This window comes from Galeopterus variegatus, unplaced genomic scaffold (assembly GCF_000696425.1).
Source record: "Galeopterus variegatus unplaced genomic scaffold, G_variegatus-3.0.2 Scaffold9984, whole genome shotgun sequence".
Classification (NCBI taxonomy): domain Eukaryota; kingdom Metazoa; phylum Chordata; class Mammalia; order Dermoptera; family Cynocephalidae; genus Galeopterus; species Galeopterus variegatus.
In genome coordinates, this window is record NW_007736095.1 from 34590 (window position 1) to 42691 (window position 8102).

Genomic DNA, 8102 nt, shown 5'->3' on the forward strand with positions numbered 1-8102 from the left:
GAACCTGGGGCCTTGGTGTTATCAGCACCACACTCTCCCGAGTGAGCCACGGGCTGGCCCTATAGCAGAGATCTTAAGGAAATAAGAAAGCATGGAAAGAAAGAACGAAAGAAGGAGGGAAGGGAGGAAAGAAGAGAGGAAAGAATGAAAGAAAAGGAAAGAATTTTATAAAGAAGAGCAGGGTGGGGTGGAGATTTCCTACAGAGGAAAGTTAGACCAGCCAAAGGCGTTCCCCAGGAATGTAATGTTGCATTAACTCCGAAGCTTCCTCACGTGCAAGGAGTACTCTTGCTCTATAACAGTCATATGAGGCTTTCTGATTATAAGATATGTTCACATTTCAGAGATTTTAAAAACAAAATAAGGGTATCTGAGAATGAAGGAATTGCTATTATAGAGACTAGAGGGCATCACGTGATCATGACTGTGCACCCAGAAGTTTACACCCCACTAGTTCATCACTTACGAGCGAGAGTGAATAAAGATCATTTCAGGCAAAGAATGAGATTGTGGACATTCTCTGAAAACACTTCTGAAAGACGATCTTCAGGAAGAAGAGAAATGAAACCAGGGGAGAAGATCAGACGCAAGAATCAAAGCTGAGCCTCTAAGTTATGAACGAGAGGGGACTCGAGATCTGACAAATGCGTATGTCAAAATAGGAAAACTTGCCACTGAAATAAGAGAAATAAAATGTATACCTTCCCAGTGAGTAGAGGGAATAAAAGGAAATAAAGAAATTACAACAAACTCATATAGGGGAAAACAAAAAAGTATGGTAATTAGCAAACACAAAATGAGATATCATAAATAAATTCAAATAATCTCAATAATCGTAAATGGATGTAACTAGGCATTACTGCTTAAAACACAATATCACAGAAAGGTTGAACATAAAGGAATGTAAAAAGAGTTACCAGGAAAATACAAAGCACAAAGAAAGGTGGTTGCAACAACATGGCAGGTGCACAGATTTTAAAGAAAGAAGGGCTGTTAGGGACATTCCCGCCAGTGTGTAATGATGAACAGAACCATTCATCAGGAAAAAAAAACACTGCTGTGTATAGACCTCAGGAGGCAGTCTTCAACTGTGCAAAGCCCGAAAGACAACATTAAAGGAAAAATTGACTAATCAACAGTCACAGCAAGATATTTCATTACACCTCCAAGCAGATAAAAATATTAACATGGAGGTTTGAAGGTCTCATTTTTTCAAGGATATGGTGGAAACTCTGCCAACAACAAACACTGACCTTAAGGAGCTCACAAAAAAAGTCTAGACAAACACAAAAAACAAAAACAACAGAACTAAAAGAATCCTCAAACATATAGTCTAGATTCTCCAACCTCACAATAAACTAGAAATTGAGGAAGGAGCATGATTAAGAACGTAACCAACCTCTGCTCGGGCTGAGTCTCAGGACTGCTGTTGCGTACGGTAAGAATGTCGTGTGGGTAGGAACGCGGCAAACGGATAAATGTCTAATGTGCTGATTAAGGAAGCTGTTAAATTTTAAGATCACGGATGTTGGAGATTTTCACCCCAAACTGTTTTCCTGTGCATGTGATCACCATCAGTGGTGGTACCCTGTGCTTTTACCCACCCATGAAGATGACTCGGCTCCGTTCCCAGGAGATCCTCCTTCTGTTTCCTTCCCTGTGAAGCTTGCTTATTTGTTACAAACCTTGGAGCACTTCCCTGATGGTTGGATGGTGTTTCCCAGGTTGATCCTCACGTTCGGCTCCCAATAAACTCTGCAAAGTTACTTCTGCCTCCACAACCTTAATTTCAGTTGAGAAAATTGCAAAGAGACAACTCTCAAGACCCCCTTCTTTTTGGAAGTTTTAAAAGACCTAAATAATTCACAGGTCAAAGAAAGAAGAATGGTGGAAACTGAAAACATGTGCTGATTAACACCAACACAAACTCTGTGTATCAGAGGTGGAGGATTTAGCTGACACAAGCCTGTTAGCTGAGAAAACAACTTGGAACCCCAGTGCAATAACAAAGAAAACGAAAGGAAGGGAATACTGAAAGGTAAAGCAGGAATCAGTGAAATAGAACATGAAAGAAAAATGCACAGCACCAGGACAAATAAAACCCGGTTCTTTGGAAAGCTGGGTCATATTAACACACCTCTGGCAAGATCAACTAAAAAAAAAAAGTTAAAAAGAAGTATTAGTTTGTTTATTTTGCTTATAACAAAATACACAGAACTGGGTATTTTATAAAGAAAACAAAATGTATTGCTTACAGTTTTTGAAGCTGGGATGTCCAAAGTCCCGGGAACGCAGCTGGTAAAGTTCTTGGCGGTGGTGACAGTGACGGCAGGGTATCACATTGTGAAAACGGTGGAGCAGAGAGAGGGACAAACTCTTCATGTTCCCTTTTTAAGGCCCTCAGAACCACGCCCCTGACCACCATTGTAATCCATTCACTACTGCACCGTCCTACAATCCAATCACCTCTTCAAGGCTCCACCTTTCAATTTCCATAATAGGATTTCCCACCCTCTTAACAGTCACAGTGGGGGCCAAGCTTCTAATACATAAAACTTGGGGAAACAATTCAAGCTCGAGCAAGTTTGGGAGGGATATTCAGTCTACTACAGAAAATAGAAACAATTCCTTTTGCAAAATGAATAATATTATTCACTCAAGCAAGATTGATTGGGGTAAAAACTTGGGAAAGCAGAAAAAAAGCAATACCACAAATGAAAATAATATAGGCACATAAACAGTAATTGTGTTTCAAATCTTAACAGAAACCATGACAACTTTATGTTACTACACTTGGAAATTTAGGTGAGATGGCAAATTTCCTAGTAAAGCGTAAATTTGCAAGCTGACTCAAAAGAGTAGAAAACATGACAAGACCCACAAGCATTAAAGAACTTGAGTAAATACTCCAAAACCCACAAAAAATTCATCAAGGCCCGTATGGTTGTCCAATAAGGTCTGTCAGACCTCCCATGAACATATGACTGTTGTGTTTTATGTACNATCAGTGAAATAGAACATGAAAGAAAAATGCACAGCACCAGGACAAATAAAACCCGGTTCTTTGGAAAGCTGGGTCATATTAACACACCTCTGGCAAGATCAACTAAAAAAAAAAGTTAAAAAGAAGTATTAGTTTGTTTATTTTGCTTATAACAAAATACACAGAACTGGGTATTTTATAAAGAAAACAAAATGTATTGCTTACAGTTTTTGAAGCTGGGATGTCCAAAGTCCCGGGAACGCAGCTGGTAAAGTTCTTGGCGGTGGTGACAGTGACGGCAGGGTATCACATTGTGAAAACGGTGGAGCAGAGAGAGGGACAAACTCTTCATGTTCCCTTTTTAAGGCCCTCAGAACCACGCCCCTGACCACCATTGTAATCCATTCACTACTGCACCGTCCTACAATCCAATCACCTCTTCAAGGCTCCACCTTTCAATTTCCATAATAGGATTTCCCACCCTCTTAACAGTCACAGTGGGGGCCAAGCTTCTAATACATAAAACTTGGGGAAACAATTCAAGCTCGAGCAAGTTTGGGAGGGATATTCAGTCTACTACAGAAAATAGAAACAATTCCTTTTGCAAAATGAATAATATTATTCACTCAAGCAAGATTGATTGGGGTAAAAACTTGGGAAAGCAGAAAAAAAGCAATACCACAAATGAAAATAATATAGGCACATAAACAGTAATTGTGTTTCAAATCTTAACAGAAACCATGACAACTTTATGTTACTACACTTGGAAATTTAGGTGAGATGGCAAATTTCCTAGTAAAGCGTAAATTTGCAAGCTGACTCAAAAGAGTAGAAAACATGACAAGACCCACAAAAAATTCATCAAGGCCCACATGGTTGTCCAATAAGGTCTGTCAGACCTGCATTAAAGAACTTGAGTAAATACTCCAAAACCCACAAAAAATTCATCAAGGCCCGTATGGTTGTCCAATAAGGTCTGTCAGACCTCCCATGAACATATGACTGTTGTGTTTTATGTACAAAATTCATCAAGGCCCACATGGTTGTCCAATAAGGTCTGTCAGACCTCCCATGAACATATGACTGTTGTGTTTTATGTACTGTTTATTGAAATCTAATGAGAGGGAACCTGTGACCGCCCATTCTTTGGGCTGGTTTAGCTTAGGTATGAAAACCAGACATGCATGATACAAGAAAGAAATTTTATAGGCCAATCTCATTTATGGACATACGATATGAACCTAAACAGAACATTAAAAACCTGATTCCAGCAATGTATTAAAAAAAAACCACATCTTAAATAATTGGATGTCTGGACTTTGTGAAAAATCTCTCTGCAGTGCTGGGAATGTGGGCAGAGAGAGGATGGGACGGGGGCATGAGCAGACTGCCTGGGGACTGGGTGACAGGGACATTAGAGCTCGTAGTCTCTCCACTTTTGTACCTGTTTAGATTTTTCTACAAAAAACATGATTTAAAAGTGTAAACAAAAGCATCATAACCAGATAATGTTCATTTCGTGCATGCATTTCGAGCAGTTAACGACGGACATCTCCTTAATGCATTTCATCTCGTTAACAGACAAATGGAAAAAATCAACTGTTACCTCAAAAACATTTAATTTTCACATCATTTTGCAATAATAAGTATGTATGCAAGTAAGAACAGAACTTTTCCTAGCCTAAATAAGTTAACTTTCTTTCAACCTATGATAATAGTGAATAACCAAAAATCACACCAAAACTGAGATGTCAGAAGAGCTTTCTTTAGAATGGAGTGAGGGACCGTGCACAGGCCTGGCTCCTGTACATGCTCTGAGAATGTTCTCCATGGCAACTGTCACGCATCCTTATGTAACAGTGAGTCAGTGCACCAATGGCAAAAAGTGATGCGGCTTATATAAAATTTAAAGACACCTCACTCTGGCTGTGTCTGCCATGGCTGGTTAAAGAACCATCTGGATCGCAGCGGGGGGAGGGCTGTGTGGGGGCATCGCACAGGAGGCCGAGGCAGAGGCGGAGGGAGGGGTGCCGGTTAGAGCATGAAGAGGGGAGCTGGCCTGGGGGCAGCATGAGGAAGAGCAGGGGCTGTGGAACCAGACATCCTGGACTTGACCCCACCCTGCCTCTAACAGGTGTGTGCTCTTGGACAGGAGGAGGTGACCGCTGGGGTCTGCCGTGGCACACAGAGCATCCATCCACTCCAGGGCCAGCCCGTGCAGCTGGAAGGAAAGCGCCGTTCTGACACTTTTCACCTGGTTTTCAACAGTGGGAACACCAAAGTGTCCTCTGAGGACATGATGAGCGGATTGTCCTCCATGATGTTGAAGGCAGCGAGACATTGGATGTGTCTGCTCATGAGGATGCAGCATATGGCTTATCGGTGAGCCTGGCAAATGACAACATTCTGCCAGCTCCTCAGATGATGGCTGGTTCTCCTTGGGGACACCCGGGAGTCTCCCCATGGAGAGCCCTTCTGCCTGGCAAACTATCCATCATCCTTTCATAGTGTCACGTTTAACCCTGTGGAGCCCAGGCGATTGGCCACAGACAATTCAAAGGAAGGAGTGGGACTCTGGGATACTGGAAAACCTCAGAGTTCTCTCCTGTGCTGTGGTGTCAAGCCATCCCTCCAAAGTGCCACGAGTGTGGGATTCAACGGCAACGGCACCCAGCTCCTGACCCTGAGGTGTCACCTACCCCCTGTGCTCTATGATATCCACTCCCACCTGCCCATCTACAGTCTGACAGTCAGGGTTGCTTCAACCTGTGAACCATGAAAAGCTGCTGTTTTGAGGAAGACCATGACTCGTGTATTCTTTCAGGATCTGATGGCTTCAACCTGTATGTGTGCAGAATTCCTGCAGATCCAGAAGCAGGTGGCATTGGTAGGGTGGCCAACGGAGACTTCATCATGCTGAAAGGGCATTGGTCAATTGTTACCCAGGTTCCCTTTTATATCCACAAGTACATGATCTGCTTTTCTGGTGCAGAAAAGATTATCAAGATCTGCAGCCCATGCACGTAGCCAGGACGTATCGGAGACCTTGACTGTCAGATTGAGGATGATTGCCACCACTTCCATACCCAGGAAGAGGACAGCAGCCTTGTGCCAAACAGTGGGAGGGGCCTGTCCCATGACTACGCCAACCTGTCAGTGCAGGAAGACCCCTGGATGATGGCCTTTTTTGACTCCCCTATCTGCTGGGAGATCAAGGGCTGCAGCTCCGACTCACGCAGTGACCTCAGTGACAGCACCATCCTCCACCTGCATGCAGGAGACAGCAGATGCTCAGCCTACGCTGACTCAGAGTCCTCGGCCTCCCTGCCCTGTCGCTCACCTCCCACAGTGGACGAGTCTGCCTACAACACCTTCCACCCGGGCCCCTGTGGGTCAACATGACAAACGCAGTGGCATCATCACCAACACCCACGTGTGACGATGCAGCCTCTCGCCAGCAGCACCTGTCTGCTCTGCAATGCTGCCAGGACAGATGCCTCCCAGCCCTTCCCAATGAGTCCGACTCTGAAGAGAACGTCTGTGAGGTTGAACAGGACACAGATCTCTGCCTTCAGCCCTGATCACTTAGCTCCAAGGATGAATCCAGCAGCTCAGAGGACAAGGAGGAGCGGAATGAATGCCCAGCCTCCACCTGCAAGCAGAATGCCATGCGGTACCAACAAAAGACACCCCGAGAAGAGAAGCCCAGTGCCCCGATCAAACCCACCAACACCAACACTGAAGACACCTATGATCACCCCAAATCAAAGTGGGCACCTCTCCTCTTCACCACCTCCTCTCCTGCCAGAGCACTTCTGCTCTGCAGAGTCACCAAGCTGGGCATCACCAACTTCCAGCACAGAATCAGTTGAGTGAAAGATGCATAAAGCTTACAGGTGGCTCTGCTACTCCTGTATCTCCTACACAAGTAAAAAAGGTGAGCTCCCTAGTGATGGGGGATGCAGATGAAGGGAGAGCAGGAACCAGCCACGAAGACAACTCAGCCCCTCTTTCAGTAAGGAAGCTGGTCTAAACACAGCCCTGGCCTAGAGGAACCAGGACCAGCTCCCTGAAGGCTGCAGCAAGGATGCTTTTAAAGAAGCTACCTCTCCTAGAAACCCCAGTAATGGCCCAGGCCATGAGCACAATGGCCACCCTTGGGCAGAGGCATCAGAGGCATCTCTCAGGGCACTAGCAGTGCTGGCTCTGTGGAGCACTCTTTGCAACCAAGCAGCTCAGGGGAAAGGCCCAGAACAAGGTTCTGAGCAGCCGGGCTAAGGAGACATCCTCTCCTTCTGTCCCCTAGGCTCTACTCTCAAGAGTGGCTCTGGCAACTGTCACAGGATGGAGTCTGATGACAGTGAGGAGAGGAGCTTCAAAACCATGCATGCCAGCCACCACAATAGACACGTCATACCCATCCTCCTCTCCACAAGAACAATGGGCAGAACGTTGGGTAGCTAGAGGCGGTGGCCTGCTCTTCCCCAGGACAGTCAGACACTACTAACAGGGACACTACTACACACAGATTATGGTGGGTCTGAAGTGGCCTGTGAGACCCCAGTGCTGGAATAGGAGAGGACCCTACTGACCCCCAGCCACAGACAGCAGCAAGGCTGTTCACGGCCACAGTGGCCACAAAACGCACCGAGGGGAATTGGAAGACACCGGTTCAGAGAAGAAATGAAAAACATGACAAATACAAAGGGAGAACAAAAAGCTACAAAAAGTAGCCTTATCAAAAAAGAATTAAAAAAAAGTCCTGTTTAGTGAACACAGAAGAAGGAGAAACAGGCATTGAAGGCACGTGAAAGCAGGGCCTGAAATTTCGTGCCCGACGCTGCTCCTTCTACTCAGCACGCGACGGTGGGTCTGAACGTCTCACCGTGCCCGACGCTGCTCCTTCTACTCAGCATGAGACGGTGGGTCTGAACGTCTCGCTGGCCACTGGCTTGTGCTGCGTTGAGAAAGGCGAAAAGATCCGAGGGGCTCCTTTCTAGTGAGACCTGAGCATGGTGCCCCGTGCAAGGCTCTGTGGCATTGAGCCCTCGTGGAGACTTTCGACTGCTCCGTGTGCACACTGGCAAGTGGGACGTGAGCGCTGTCTGCCAAGACCTTC

General features: G+C 45.4%; 1 pseudogene; it reads left to right on the top strand.

Annotated features, from left to right (window-relative positions):
* LOC103609715 overlaps positions 1 to 7670 on the top strand; it is a 19774-nt pseudogene extending 12104 nt beyond the window's left edge.
* Positions 7671 to 8102: the final 432 nt, after the last annotated feature.